Raw genomic sequence first — 17,401 nt, 5'->3', positions numbered from 1 at the left:
ACATGTGGAAGTGCACACATTTACGACATGTTATTGCTTAAACGCACAGTTTCTTCTTCCCGCTAATAATATATAGTCACCATTTGCACTTATATGCGAATGGCCGATTGACAGTCGCTCCAAAATATTTTGCAACATTTCAGTTAAAAAAAAACTTTTTTAAGTCTGGTTATATTTTCGTCATATTTCCAACAACTTTATTTTTCTTAAACATTACAAATATTACAAATATAACAAACAAACAAACTTCATTTTTGGAACACTATCACAAAGTTTACGTAATACATGTGTAGCTATTTATTTAGATAAACTGTATTAATCCATACATTTCGGAATTATTTAGCAACTATATCCAAATGACGAGGAAGTTCGAGGTTATTCAAGTAATAAGATTAAGGAAACTTTGGTTAACACAACAGCATTTTCAACAAAGTAGTTTATTTTTGTTTGACAAACTCGAAAAGAGGGGGAAAAGTAATAAAATGGTTACTTAAGCATTTTCTTAATTTCTATCACGAAATAAATGCGTTTAATATTTTAGATACAGATACAATATAGTGCATTCGTAAATGTAAAACACTTTTTAATAGAAAATTCAAAAGAGATACATCAACAGTGTTTATTTTAGAATTGCTCAAGTCTGTAGGGCTTATTCCCGATTGTCCCACTTTTTTTTAAATTAAGAGCTCATATTGTCCCACATGAAAAGTTCTGACTGGTCCACATTATTTTATGAGGCGAAATGTTCTTATCCCTTGTTAGATTGTCTCTATGGTTTTGTTTCAGATATATAAGCCAAAATCTACATTTTATGCGATGCTCTTCTTTTAGACATTGCGGCCATCTTAATTATTGGGCGGGGTCATCGGATACTTTTTTGAAACTAAATACCTTAAGGATGATTTTGGCCATGTTTGCTTTAATTTTGCCAGTAGTTTCAGAAGAGAAGATTTTTGTAAAAATTAATGACGACGACGAATAATGAGAAAATGAGAAAAGCTCACTTAGTCCTATGGTCCAGGTGAGCTAAAAAGCAAAACGGACAAAAAGCAACGGACAAAAAGCAAAAGTGTCGGACAAAAAGCAAAATTATCGGACAAAAAGCAAAACGGACAAAAAGCAAAATTATCGGACAAAAAGCAAAACGGACAAAAAGCAACGGACAAAAAGCAAAAGTATCGGACAAAAAGCAAAAGCGGACAAAAAGCAAATCGCGGACAAAAAGCACCGTATCAGTCGTTGATAATGCTTGCTCTTGTATCAAAACCGTGATACAAAATTTCATTTCATCTATCAACAGTCACCTCTACGTCTAGATCTGTTTTGACTAGCTCGACAACCGCGCTGGCTTTTTATTCCATATCAATATCTAATTCCCACCAATTAATTGCAAGCATCAGTGGTTGTTATGCATAATACATCTACGGCAAGACACAGCCTAGGTTTGGACATATAAGAAGGGAGTTGTTATACAAAAGCCTAATGTTAATTTGTCGCTAACCTTAGGGACGACATCAAAAGTTCAATGGAGGATAAAAAACTTAATTTTCATAGTTTTTTTCACTGACCCCCCCCCCCCCCCCACCCCCCCCCCCCCCCCCGTCTTAACTTAATTTTGGAAAACTGGATTTACCTATATGGATATATGTAAAATCGGTTTTCAATTAACAAAACTTGCAGTAATGTTGACCCCCCTCCCCACCCCAAACTTTTTAATTTAAGTTTTTTATCCTACATCGATCTTTTGGTGTCATCCCTTAATATTCTGTATTTGTCGTGTTGTGACGTAGTAAACCGTAAAAGAACCCAGGTTGATCCCTAGACATCCGTAATGCATCGTAATGAGGTCGTGTCGTTTCGTGACAAACTCGTTACAACTGGTAATGTATCCTGAACAAATACGTGGTATAACTGTATAAGCACGTAGTTCTCCGGAACTAACCGTAGACATCTTTCAGGATTACGAATAAGAACGGGTTAACATGGTTTTTATAGCGAATTAAACGGGTTCAGAACGTCCTACTACGGTTAAGTAAGGATATACTACCGTTGTTTGGTCCGTTGTCAAATTTTGTGCATGTTCAAAACTTATCACGAATAAACAACAACGACTATGTATGACTAAGGGTATGATACAGAAATCTACGGACCAATGCAGATTGCCACGATTTTCTTTAAAGTCATGTCGCCCAAACTGTGTATTATAAATGAACTACTAGTATTTTCTTACCTTCCAACTTTTCTTCCAATGTCTTAATGGAGGATTTTATATCAGATAAGATCGCCCTTTCTTGGTTTCCAAAGCATGTTTCAGATTTAACCACCAATAAACAGCCAAATATCACAAGCAATGCGAAAATCATCTTTTTCTAAATAATTATAATTAAGATTAAGGTTCTTTTATATGTATCTGGGTAAGAACAAGTAAAAAAGTTAAAAAAAAAGTTTACAATACCGTTAAAAACATGAATGATCAAAATAAAAAGGCGAACATATTTTTTGAGACATTCTCTAACCTTTGCACAGTTACGCATAAACATATATCGCTATGGTAAGCCTTCAAAAACCTGTTCAACTAATAATAAAGTAAAACTAACAGTATTTAACCATTAAAATGCATGCATTATTTAGAAAAGATTTGATAAAAGTCTTGTTCAATACTTACGGATAGAAAATGTCTATTGCTTATATGAGATTTGCAACATTGCAATTGAGAACATGTTCATATTTATATCATTCTATTACAATGTAAATTAAAGTAATTATAGGAAAGATAATGATCCCAGAAATATCAACTTATAATTCCAACTCGCTATTTCCTCTATTATCTGAAAAAAATAAGTTCAATGAAAAGTTTAAATGGCCATAATTTGAATTAATCACATAAAGTTAATAGTATAGTCACGTTTGAGTCTATAATTGTCTATATATGTTATTTTTATTCAAAATGTTTGTAATACGTGGGATCCTTCTGGAACATGATAGTGTTACAGAATGTTACTTTGAGAATCCCAAAAATGAATAGAGTAGAAAAAAAATAATTCTATTACGATCTTAAGAGTTTTTTTTAAGTATGCCAATGTCGATTCAAGTACAGTGTACTTGTAAAAAAAATCTAATCAATTGAGCCCCAGTCACACTGTCACGTTTGGAAGGCTAGGTTTTAGTACGTGTAGAAATGCTACGTTTCATGTATTTTTTGTCATTCTTAACCCCCAGTTATACTGTCATGTTTCAGGAGCTAAGTTTTACTACGTTTTGAAAGTCTACAGCGAAACGAAATAATACGTAACGAAGCGTGACGAAACGTAGTGATCCTTTGTTCAAAACGGGACCTGAACCGAATGCGTTGAAAATTCAACAACAATCGTAGCGAAAATTGAAACGAATTAGAAACCTAGTAAATACCTATCAAAGCTTAGCGGAACGAAATATAACGTGCTCCTGACTTGGGACAGGCACATACATAAATAATGTGACGGGGTTAAACGTGTTAGCGGGATCCCAACCCTTCCTAACCTGGGACAGTGGTATAACAGTACAACATAAGAGCGAACTATAAAAATCAGTTGAAAAAGGCTTAACTCATCAGATGGACAAAAAATACAAGTGGACGTGGCCGGGTACGTTTACATCCCGACTCAAAAAGACACAATGAACAGATCTGAGAGTACTCGCAGTTATCTGACAGCTAGTTCAAAGCCACTAACAACTAATAAACTAATAAAAAAATCATGCATCTAAGACTAAACTATCAATCCGTACACATCCAACATCCAATGGATTTAGTTTAAAGACGTCATAAACAGCCAGAGAAAAACATGACCTTGTGCAATGCCAAGTTACAGGTATCGACAGATTGTAGATCCATGTATATGTCTATGTATATAGCATACAAGTAATATTCAGTTGACTTTTACTTTAGTGCTAACAAAATCAATATTTATACCAATAAAAACAATATTCAATGATCTTATTACAGTGTTGAATAGGTAACCTTTTAGAATAAGTTTATTTAAAGGATCGACAAGTTTACATGGCTCATTTCTAAATTTCCGGGCACGGTTAACAACATTTCCGTAAAAATGAGGATGTGCTATCCCGTTTGAAATAAGTTTTCTACAGGTACAACCAAACTTTAAAACCAAATCTTTATATCTATGGAAAAAATTAGTAAAGGTTTAAAGTAATTTATGGTAACAATATCCCTGGTTTAATAATTTACCAGTAATACATAGGTTGCGTTCGTTAAAATCTAAGACGTCAAAACAGACACTGGCATAGCGAACAAGTTGTGAAATATAAACACCGTAAAATGGTGCCAAAGGAACATCACAATCTAAAAATGGAAAATCAACAATAGGGAACGAAAAAACGTCTCTTTTGTCGTACATTTTAGTGTGGAGTTTCCCGTTTAAAACCAAAATATCTAAATCCAGGAAAGGACAGTTATTATCGAATAAATTTGATGTATTTAAAGTAAGTTCTTTAGGGTAAATTTCAGCAATATTTTGAGAAAAGTCTTGATTATTTAACGAAAAAATATCATCACGGTAACGGTAAGTGTTGTTGAAGTTATCAATAAAATGCAATTTCGACGGGTCTTTACTGAGTTTAGTCATAAACTGTGATTCGTAACAGTACAAAAACAAGCCTGCTATTAAAGGGGCACAATTAGTGCCCATGGGGATACCTACAACCTGTCGATAAATTTTGTTGCCGAAACGTACATAAATATTATCAAGGAGAAAATTAACAGCTTCAATCATCTCATCACACCTCCAGTAGAGGTTGATTTCGATTGACACGTTTCCCATGAGACTTAACAACATCCGACTGGTGAATTAAATAACGCAGTGCAATCCGTAATATAAAAAAAATATTTACAATATGCATTGCCCAGCTTAAATCAGCGTATTCCTTAAATTAAGCAACACACCTTGTTTGGTATTATCATATCTATTCCGTTCTAATTGATATATACGTTTAACTATATTGACGATCCTTCATTTAAAAAAATAGGCACGTAAACACTTATCTACTATATAATAGAACTATCATTTTGGCTAGACATCTACGATCTAGTTTTTGATATTGAACCTTCACCCTAGCCACGCAAACACATACAGACATAGTAGATGCCTAACAAAACTCCTCTACTGTAAAATACCTACCTGCTTAGGAATTTTGAATAATTGTGGCCATTACACGCAGATTTGAGAGTACTCAAAATTACTGGAAGCCAGTTGATTGATTGATTTATTTTTACATCCAGTGTCAAATATTTATGCAAGTTCAGGACCGTTGAATTTTCTTTTTACAATAAATACAACTTGGAGCTAGGTCCTGTACTAGGTGTCGTCCAGGAGACTAGTGTACACATGACATTCGATAATTAAAGACAACTTCACCGGCCTTCATCTACAGATAACGTTGATTCTTATTATTTTTAAAATATTTGTGAAAAAATTATGTCTTGCCATTGATTGTCTATAAGCGAAAGCCTTGCTGCATACGGTACATTTAAACGGTTTGTAGTTTAAATGTTTACTGTTGCGATGATCTTCAAAATGTGCGTTATCGTTAAACCGTTGATGGCAAGTATCACACTCTATTGGGCTCTGAATTATTGAAACGCTATACAACTTTTGTGATTTTTATAATACGTCAATCAACTTGTTTGATGCCGGTTTAAATACGTCTTTTTTTCAAGAGATGCAAAACTTCAAACATTTCAGGATACTTATACGATGTTCAATTTGTTTAAAAAAAAAAACAACTTCATCTGTAAATTATTTATTTCGCAATTTAAAATGATTTGGTATGTTTCGTGCTTTCTATTCATAGGTAAAATGATCATTGTCAGATACGTGCGTTTTGTTTTAAAATGAATTTTCTTCTTTGGAGAAATATTTATGTTGTCATCCAATTTTTCAGCGCTTACAACAATAGCCAGACTATTTGCTGGGTATCAAATGAAGATTCAAGTCGGTATACAGTTTAACAATTTAATAAACGATCCAACAAGAATATAAACGATGTAACAATATTGAGTCCGATGTTTACGGTTTAAGAACCAATCCAAAACTGAATATAAATTATTTCTCAGAAGTATATAAAACAAAATAATAAAGAAATACATGTAACTACGGATTAAGCAATTATTGTCCATTTTCCAGATAATCTGCTAAAAATGTCTTTGACACGTAGATACGAAATCCATTATCGGATTAGTAGAAACATACATTTTAAACCAAATGATAATTGTGTGGGAATATTTGAGTTCATAATGACAATTAAAAGATATAATAATTAAAGTCAAAAAGATGATAGTCCAAATAATTAGCATACTTTTCGTCCGGCCATATTTGCCCCATTCGTCCAGAGTCACGTCAACGGGATTTGAATTTTCATAACTAATATCTTCTTCCACGGTATTGATAGTTACGCCTGTTTTGATGATAATTTCATGAATTTATTCGAGTGTTGTTTTATAATTGTTCTAGTTCATGTTCGTAATTTTTGCAAATTGCCTTTAAATCAAGTTCACTTTTTCTAACTACATTGTACATTTCAGCATATTTCGCAACTCTAGTCCGCTCTTTGTTATGGAAAATGGAGAGGCTCTAACATGTACGTTTTTCATCAATAATGTTCGATCCATCTTGGAAATTATCGGACTCAACCCATCTAATTACAACGGACACAGCTTCCGAATAGGAGAGGCAACATCAGTTGCATCAAAAATTGAAGATCACCTAATCAAGATTTTAGGTCGTTGGAGTTCCGAATGCTATACCAGATATATTCATACTCCAAAATCAACGATTAAGCAAGCCCAGCTAGCTTTGATATCCGATTAGTCTTGTTTTACTATTCAACTGTTTTCTTTGTAGAGTTCACGGAAAATATGTGCGCGATTCTACAGTGGCATAATAATCCACTGTTTAGAATGAGTGTTTTCTTGTCAAATACATGTAGACTACATTCTATTTAATGAAATTTCAATTTGATTAACAGGGGCATAATAATTTTCATCGACTGCAGTGTGTTGCTTTATTATTGGAAATAACATCTTCATTGGATATGTGGTTCATTAGTTTCACTTGTGCATTAGAAACATATCTGCATGCTATGACGGGACACAGTAATCCCCTGTTTATGAACTTGACGATACTCATCATTGGTGCTTAACAATCCATAGTTATATAATATGTTACTCAACTAAAAGTGGTGTACTTTTCCTGATATGATTTGAATATATTCTATTTTGAGCAGCATGATAGTATATACTTCAGGTTGTTAAATTCATATGGTTTTTATTTTTAAACTATACTTCGTGTTAAGACTAATTATTACCCTTAATGAGTTATATTTCGAATTTGTTACATATTCTTACTTGAAAACTGAATATTATGAATATGAAATTACTGACAACATCGAGAACAATTTCTTAACAGTCAAAGAACTTCTTATATGCTATTCTTGCTGTTTTTGGTTCCAATAACACTTTAATCGGAAGTTCTAGCAACTTCATTTCATAGTTATCATAATCTTATTTTTCATACTCCCTTCAATTTGGGGTCCATCTGTCTCATCGGCCTAATCAAATATTCAACATCGGTTTTTTGCGGTCATTTCGAGTTTTCACAAATTTACGGGGTATTCAGTGGTCACTTACATCCTAACTTTAGCATAAGTCTTGCCAATATTTTCTGTCTAGAAAGCACAGACAAAGACTTATGCTAATTGTTTCGCAGATCGGCTCTCTCTGGCTTTCTACTATATCTTTGGCTACCTATCTGAATCACAGTTCAGATGCTTATCAATCACATGCTTTGGAACCAGGAGAGCGGATAGTGCATAATATAGTGTTTCTGTAGTAGCTTTAAACTAGATTAGACACTGTACACTAACCAGCCGATCTGACTACTTTAAAGTTATGTTTGCAAGCAAACCGCAGTTTACCTACAACTACACTATTTCTATTTGTTTTTCAAAAAATTCGGATAAAGTGACCATGCACGCTAAATTGCTGAGACAGCCGTACGCCAAAAAAGTATTGTATATAATTGTATATTGTATTAGTTAATATGTTTTTGTAGTTTAGCAATAAAATTATATTCCTAGCTTGTCTTGTGTATAAATCTTGTTTTATTTTTTTTTAATAGCTGTTTTACACATTTATATGTTACTATAATCAAGCGACATTTTTTTCATTAACATTTTTGATAGTTGAGTGCTTTCATACTAAAAAAATAAACGTAGTTTATGCAATTTATTTCCTTTTTTTATATAACTTTTCCTAATTGTATTTCCAAATGTAAAATTTTGTACTTCTTAACATGAACACCAACTAAAAATGGTGTTTCAATGGGCTCATTGTCATAGCATCGCATATAATCAGAATAGTTTTTTTTTTAAAGGTACCAGTATTCTTACTATACAAATTTTAAAGGTAGAAAATTGTTGTGACATATACAAAATCCTACAAAGACAGGTCTTTAGTTGATGTGTAAATATTTGCAAATAGATTTCATGCGTACGAAACGATTTAAAAGATTTGGCTAAATAAGGAACGCCCAAAGTCGAGTATTTGAAAGCCAAGGGTGTATTAAAAACGAAACAGTTATAGAGGTATATTACCAAAAAAAAAGTAGTTGAAGTTGACAAATCGATCTCAGCTTAACTTAGTTTATTATAGTATCTAAACGTATAAAGTACAATTTTATAAATATTTGTTATAAATCATGTCACTAACTACTAAACTATTGGCATCCTCAAGTACCGGCTAGTCTACCAGCAGCGATATCTACTCTGTGCTGTAAAATTGAAAACAATACCTTTTGAATTTCATACATTCAAAGCGTAGTTGAATATGTACATCTAGTCAAATGGTTTATTTGCTAAATTAAAATCAGCACACAAGCAATACAACAGATACACGTGTACATAAAGACCCGTACTTTAAATGTTATATTTATTAAATCAAAATGTTTAATTTCTCAAACTACGAGTAGATTTTATATAAGTCTGCTTCTGAATATTTCCATCAAGTTTGTTTTCATATTCAATTCTTCCATTAGAATATTCCGTATAAACTGCAACAACCTAAAGCGAAAAATGTACAATGTTGTGTTAGTATCTGAATCATCAATATTACTAGTCTGCATACAACTTTTGGCATAATAGTTCTTACTTAGCTTTCTTTATTCTGACTGTCCATTCATTATAGCAACATGAAATCAATGATGTGTTTTTTAATCGACTACATTTAAGAACAGACACAACGCTACTTATGTCCAAAGCTGTATACAACATCTGCTAAATATCTGGGTTCCTTTGTTCATGTTTTATTATAATCGAAATTGTTACATTAAAATGTGTCCGTTGATAGTTTCATCGAAAATTGGGTAAAACAATTAATTCTTATTATCATTATATATGCCGAGAAATAACATTAAGCTGAATTTTTATAAGCGACGAAAAATCGATTCTAAACATTCAAAGCAGATTTGTTTTTTTTTTTATATATTTCTTGAATTTTATTTTACACCAAGTTGAGATGTATGGCATATTTATTTCGAAAGATTTTCAACAAGTTTTGGAATCCTTCACGCTCATGGTAATAACAACACTCAATAATGGCCTTGACGTGTGTAAATTTAGAGCATGACATTAGATTGAAGACTTTATGGTGGCCTCTAAGATTCTACGGAGTTTGTATTCTTGATTTGCTGTCTCATTGACCCCGAATTTTTTGTGTAGTAAACGGTCGATAAACACATATCAAAGTGTACTCTGTTCTGTTGAATAAACAAAAACTAAATGTAGAACAATTTTCTTAACAACATTCAGTTTGAATTAAGAATGATATTAGATTTTTGCGATCTTTTATTAAATTTTGAAAAAGTATCAAATTGAATAAAGAAATAAATCTGTATTTCTCATATCGAAAGAGGTTAGTCTTTAAAGGAATATCTAGAATCTGACTTATAATATAAATGTCACCTTTCTATTACATGTACGAAATATTTTGAAATTTTTTGTTCGTACTTACTTTGTCAAACTGCAGTTTTTTCTGAAGTGTTGACTCGAAAACGGATACTTGTTCTTAAACTTCACCCAATGATTGTACCATCTCTTTGAGCTTCCCACCTACTTCCGTCAATAAGTCGAGAAGACTTTTTTTGTCGCCCTTATTTTCCAGTATTTCTGTCAGTTTTTGAATATAAGGTGATACAGAATCAGGAATTCGATATGCAACGTTTCCTGTATATCAAAGGAATTTTATGTGATTTACGTAATAACAGTGATAATCTTATATGTTTAATCTATAATATGAAGATAACATGAACTAGAAAAAAAATCAAATTTCAAGAATTCGATATACATCTATATAAATACTTTATTTTTATCGGGTTTTTTTACAATCGGAAGTCTTCGGAGGTAATCTCGATGGTTAGATAGATGACGTCTAGACTAAAATACACAACAAAGGCTAATACATATTATCGACCCTATTCATGGTTAAATTTTTTGCCATTTTTTTTTCAATAATTTGGGTATACACTTTAGTATGTTATAAAGTAAATATGAAATTTCGGGTCTACTCGGGGAACATGAATTTGACAGCTAAATATCATGCCCCTGAAATGATACTATTGCTTTTTGAATTTCTTAATATTCAGCCTTGGAAACGTAGTCATTAACATAATCGATTATTCTCGTGTTCATGTAATTTTAAGATAATGTTGGCTTTTCATATTTTCTTGTTGATTTAGAAATGTATGCCTATACTTTTTACAATTCACTTAAATCGTTTACAATATTAATATTAAAGTAGCTATTCTGAATGCAAAACTATGATGTCCAGTACTTGCTACTTAAAAAAAAGACCTTACGAAAAACAAATTAACTTCATGTTTTTATCATTGAAACGTGTTAAATAACAGTTGCAGTAGTGAAAGAAGCAATATAAAATATTCTACTCTCAATTTACTGAGGTAGACCTAGGTTAAGGGAAATAACTGTTAGAATCATCAGTACGTTTGTGTCAACCATTTTCAAAAATATATTCTAAGCTTCTAGGTTACACAGATTATTTTCAATCTGTGTCAGGTAAATGCTTAAAATACATTGATGAACTTGACTTTTACAAACGCTTAACTGATTTAAAGAGTTATTTCCCTGAACCAAGGTCTTCCCCCTTAAACTCGTAAATGAATCATGTAAATATGTAAATGTTGAAATGAAAGCAACAACAGTATGGCGCTGTTCATAAGTTATAATTCGATTGAAACAAAATAAAGTCGGATTACACACTAAAACTGAGGGAAACACATCAACTATAAGAAGAAAACAACAGAAACATTGAAGTGCAACAAAAAAGAACGTAAACGCAACATACATAAGAACGACATATTAGATAACAACTGCCATATTCCCGACTTAAAAAGAAAAAATGGTGGATTAAACCTTGTTATGTGGCTATCCAAACCTCGTGCTTTATGGCAATGTTATAGAGTATTTTTATCGCCAACCAATTTTGGTGTTTGTACGTTATCATATATGTTTAATTTGTAAGAGAAAATAGACTGCAAATAAATAATAAAAATATATAATGTAAACATATAATTTTTGCAGAGGTACTCTTATGTCTATTCAATATAATTATTTTTTCCTGTAATGAGTTTGTAAACATGAAAGTTTTTTTAGTAGTTTTGTTGAAGTGTTTTTGTTACAATATTTCTAACGTAGGCGAATGAAAGATTAAAAAGAAACAATTGTTTGGTTTAAGGAAAATAATTGATGATTTTTTACTAACAAAGAACTATACCCCAAATTTCCCTTTTTTCAAATTTGATAAAGATACATCTAAAATCTAATAATATTTTTACCTTTCGTTGTAGCGAAGGATACAAGTAAATCTGCTTCAAATGATGCCTTTGGTATGGTATATTCTGTACAACGGATGCATCAATGGTCAAATTATATTCCATTCGACAACTCTGAGGTAAAAATACTATTTTGTTATATTTGATATGCCAACATTATCTAAATAAACTGAAGAAATGTTTTAAGGCATAACAAGACCATTGATGAGTTTTCTTTCGTTATATGATAATTAACTCGAGGTCTTCGATTTATATATTATACCTCTTTATTCCAATTTGTTCGCTTCCTTTGTTTATGGATTGACGTTTTGGATTTAACTGAACGTAATCTATTTAGTACAGGTAAATATCAATTTTTCGTTACCACAAATATCTTAACACTTTTACTAAATTTTCTTTATAGATACAAAAATTTGTTTCGGAAACTTGCCTGAATCTTTAGAAAGCATATAACACACATAATAGTGCATACTAATCATTAATGTGATGTTATAAAAATCTGTTTATACCTTGCCTGTGAAATTAGATATGATCCGTGTTAACTTATCGGTCCTTTACATAAACTTATTCTAAAAGGTTAGCAATTCAATACTGTAATTAATTCTTTGATTATTGTTTTGATCGGTATACATATTGATTTTGTAATCAATAAATCAAAACGCAACTAAATGTCTTTGTTGTACGTTGATAAAATTGAGAATGGAAATGGGGAATGTGTCAAAGATGTTGATGAACATTTGCGGTTCTAAATTCTAGTGTTTTACTGGTGCACCATTTCCCTTGGTTTGTGAGGAATAAATGCCCTTTAACATCTTTAATCCCACACAATATGTATGTGTCTTTGTAAAGTCAGGTGCCTGCCTTAAGATATGTAGGTTCCTGTAGTGATATAGTTGCTGTATAACATATTTATTTTTCTGTTTATTATTTTGTACATTAATCTGGTAAGTTATCATATTAAAAAGAGTGTGTATAAAATATAGACAATTTAACAGTATAAGACCCTAAGTTGTTAGTTTTCTGTGAACTATTTGGGTGGTGTTTTTTTTTCTTTTTTCTTGTTCTGATGTTGCATGTTTTCGTTTGTATACTAATCGTAAAAGTAAAATGGTGTTGTTCTGGTATTTTTTTCTTTGATGAATCTGTTTAAGTAAATCAAAAAAGAATTTACTGGATAAAGATTAGTTTAATCAGCTGGTGCCCCGTTGTTTTGTTTATACAGGTGCCTCGGTTGACCTCAGCTTCGATTGACCTTATCTCCTGGCTCCATGCTCCTGTAACATAGCTCCTGTAGAATATTTCTTTGTTCAGAGTATAGCCATTTAACCATATTGTAATCAGGTTATTAGAGTAGTATAAAAGAGAGAAATAGTTGTAGAGAGGGATAAACGATATACGAGTAGGAGAGACGATTTTGTGTACGGTTTGCTAACAGAACCAACACTGATCATCTAAAGAAGGTTTTCAAAACCCTTCGCCTTATAGTTTCAGATAGGCTTCCCTTCCTTCAAATTGTCAAATGAATTATTCGTGTTGAACGGGAAATAGAAACACATTAATAATTCGCCATAACGGACAAACTAGACGGTAAAGATGACAACGAAAAACGTCAAAGTTTGAAAAGGACTATCCCTTGGTTAATACAGTAAAATATTGAAAAAGTATATTTGAAGGTAGCACAATATTTAGATTTTATACCTTCAATTCCCAAGTTTTGAATTGCTGAAACTAAAGGCTTTGAACATAAACTTTATACATTTCCATTCTCAATTTTACAAAATACATGGCATGGCAAACTTACATTGGTTTAGGTTTCCTACAATTAATTGATTCTTAAAATTAAATAACAATGCGAACACATTTAATGTCATGAAATAATCAGTATTATCTGCGAAATTGCAGAGTTTTATTTCTGAAATGTTATATTTACAAACAAACAAAAAAAACATATAGTTTTCTCCTAAAACACATAAAGTTTATAACTATCGAATATTCTCTCTGTATCTTATTCTCGTATCTCTTCAACTTTTCACGGTTTTTTTTTAACTTTTTTTATTCGAGTGTCACTGATGAGACTTTTTTTATATGAAACGCGCGTCTGGCGCAAATGTTAATTTTCAATTCTGGTATTTATGTTAAATTTGATTTCAAATTGATTTGAAAGGTGCATAAAAAAATACATATACTTTACAGTGCAGTTTGTAACACGATAAATGACCCTATATTGACTTTTCTGTGTTTCGTACATCACTGGGTAGTTGCTTTCATGATGTTTTTTCACATCTTCTGTTACGGTATCGTATGAGGGTAACAAACTCATATCTACTAAAAATTGGATGTCTTATCACTGAAGTCACAGTAAACACAGCTAATTCACAAAACCTTTAAGCAGAACGACACATATATAAAAAGGATTATAATAATTATGATAAGTTTGAGTATTAGTATTGTTATCATAATTATCAAATATATTATGATTTATTCTTTCTATCATTGTTACAACTCTATTTTTTTGATTAAGATTCAAGAAGATTGAATCGTTTCCAGTGATGTCCCGTATTAAATATCTGATTGAAAGTAAACCTGAAAGGTTAGACTTCTCATCTTAATTCTCTGAAATCCATTACCTAAAATATAGATACCTAAAACCCTCGTAGATACATGTACAATCAAAAGAACTGATGATTTCTGTAACTCTATGTTCATGCTAACTAGTCTGAAACTCTTGTTTCTTGTGTACTTTAATTGACAAGCTTTGCATGAAACGTTCGGAAACTCCTTACTTAAAGAAACTTATACAATTGTGTATATTTCTTATTTTATTTACATTTGGGTTACATGTACCAAAGTAATATTGACGTTTCTGCAATAGACATTGAATGTGACTTTATATCCGTATTTTTGCATATGTATTTTTAATACTTTTATTAAATCTTTTGTACGTTATGCTTTTTTAATCGTTTAACTGTTAATTTAGTTTTTTTTTATTGTATGTCATACCATTATATATTCATTCATATCTATACAAAGAGGGTAGGAAGACTGGCTAAAACAGAATTTTCTCTTTTTTATTTTGATCGCTTAAATCGAGGTATCGTGAACTTTTTCCGTTTTTCACTTATTTTTATCCAGATACATGTACTTAATCTTCTTTATAATTATTTAGATGCAGATTATTTTTCCATTACTTGTGATATGTTGCTGTTTATTGGTTGTGAAATCAGAAACATGTCTAGGGAGCCAAGAAAAGGCTATTTTATCTGATATTAAAACCTCCATAAAGGCATTGGAAGAAAAGTTGGAAGGTAGGAAACCTTTTCGTTTATAATATACAGCTTACTAGGCGACAGGACTTTAAAAAAACAACTTTTTTCTATCAATTTTTCATTTAAATAAGGCCGTTAGTTTTCTGGCTTTAATTGTTTCACATTGTCATATCGGGACCTTTTATAGCTGACTATGGGCTTTGTTCGTTGTTGAAGGCCGTACAGTGACCTATAGTTGTTTATGTCTGGTCATTTTGATCTCTTATGAACAGTTGTCTCATTGGCAATCATACCACATCTTTTTCTTTTAGACTCAGAGCAATTACGTACTGAATAATATGCTGACATTCATATGTCTTCTGGTTTATTGTGTCGTTGGGTAACTGTCTATGTGGCTAGTTTTCAACATTCTCCTTATATTCATACTTATATTTCACTGATTGTCCTGACGATTATGTACACCATATCAATCTGATTGATTGATTGATGGTTGGGAGCCTTACGTCCAGTGACAAATATTTCATGCATGTTCAGAACGATCCGTATCGATTAATAAAACTGAGCCGATAGATAAAAGCTGCAGTGAAACCAACTATTATATGTTTTGCATTTGTTGATATTTTAGCAAAAGGGTATATCTTTTAAAATGTTCAAATTTTGAAATGAAACTCAAACATCTATCAAATGAATAGACGTTCAATTTTCGTACATTTAAAATCCAAGATAGAGTTTTTTTGTCGACACTATCCTTTGTACAAACATTTGTACAATTTATGACTGAATTGGTTAAAAAAGATATAGCTAAAAAAAATGCATGAACATTTATTTTAAAGTTTTTTTCAAAATTAGATTTCGACACTCTACCCATAAACACAAATACTTTCAAATGGTTAAAATAGTCGTCTGTAAACAGTAATTTTTCAGCATGATGATATAAACCTTTAATTTGCTTTACTGCAAAGCCATTTGGGTAATAAATGTTTTGTCTGCAAGGTCGTACGAAATAGTTATACTCTTCCGAAATCGATTGGTTGAACACAACTGATCTTTTTCTTAACATTAGGATACCTCTAAGTTTGAATTGTTTTTTATTTGGCAAATAAGTCGCATCGTGCATGATAAGTATAGAAAAGCCAAGGCCAAAGTAGTATACCGCTGTTCGAAATTAATAAATCAATTGAGAAAAAACAAATCCAGGTTACAAACTAAAATGTAGATGAACACATCGAGTATAGGAGAACAACGACATAACAGAAACATTAAATATACACACACAGAAACGAACTATAATAAAACAATGGCCATTTTCCTGACTTGGTACAGGACATTATAAGATAAAATAGTGGGTTGAACCTGGTTTTTAGGCTAGCCAAACCTCCCGCGTATAGGGCAATGTTAAATATAACATTTAAATGACAACATTACATGACATGACTTCAATAAAAAAAAATGGAAGAACATACAGAGGACAGAGACATACACAAATGAACAATACAATAGAACATTACGACAAGCGTATCTATACTATTAAACGAGAAGACCTCATTTTGTGTGTCGCTTCTCTTCTTTCCACAATAAATTAATCAACACGCCTTTGTTTCCTACAGGTACAGTGCATAGTCGCATTTGTCATCCCTTCATATGATTATTCAGATTGAGTTATTTTGGAAGAAAAACGAGAAAAAGGCATCCGGATATTGTCCCGTCATTGGACGAAATTTTAAGTCAGATTAGACTTCTGGTTTGCGTTTTTCTGTATACTTTGAACATACATATACTACGAATAAAGTGTATTTTCAGAATTTTATCTGCTATCATTTTCAAGTTTACTATCCACGGCGGTCACAGAGTTTATTAAACATAGAGGGTCTGTATACTATATCAATGACCACCATGGATCGATCAGTAAACTTAGAATTGAAAGTAAATACACTTTATTTATATGTTTATAATATACAGATAATCGCTAAACTTATTCATGTGAACTTTTGATACCTTTTTCTGAAATTCTCCAGTCATTAAATCGTTTACAAAATTCATTGATTACAAAAAAAGAGAAGATGTGGTATGATTGCCATGTTCAGACAACTCTCCACAAGAGACCAAAATTACACAGAGATTAACGACTATAGTTCACCGTACGGCCTTAAAAAACGAGCAAAGCCCATACCGCATACTCAGCTTTAAAAGGCCCGAAATGACGATGTAAAACAATTCAAACGAGAAAATTAGCGGCCT

At 31.8% G+C, this 17,401-nt stretch overlaps 1 protein-coding gene and 1 long non-coding RNA gene across 2 annotated transcripts in view; both read right to left on the bottom strand.

The window, feature by feature from the left end:
• Positions 1-17,401, bottom strand: part of LOC143080202 (perlucin-like protein) — a 67,119-nt gene that overhangs the window by 13,265 nt on the left and 36,453 nt on the right. The gene's annotated exons all lie outside the window — the stretch shown is intronic.
• Positions 8,967-12,062, bottom strand: LOC143078293 (uncharacterized). The gene is made up of 3 exons (XR_012979159.1): positions 11,901-12,062; positions 10,061-10,272; positions 8,967-9,111 (listed from the first exon to the last, which is right to left on the bottom strand). It is a non-coding gene; the product is annotated as an uncharacterized LOC143078293 (long non-coding RNA).

The sequence above is a fragment of the Mytilus galloprovincialis genome, chromosome 6 (assembly GCF_965363235.1).
Source record: "Mytilus galloprovincialis chromosome 6, xbMytGall1.hap1.1, whole genome shotgun sequence".
Taxonomy (NCBI): domain Eukaryota; kingdom Metazoa; phylum Mollusca; class Bivalvia; order Mytilida; family Mytilidae; genus Mytilus; species Mytilus galloprovincialis.
Note: the sequence above shows the minus strand (reverse complement) of the source record. Positions and strands in the feature narration are given on the sequence as shown.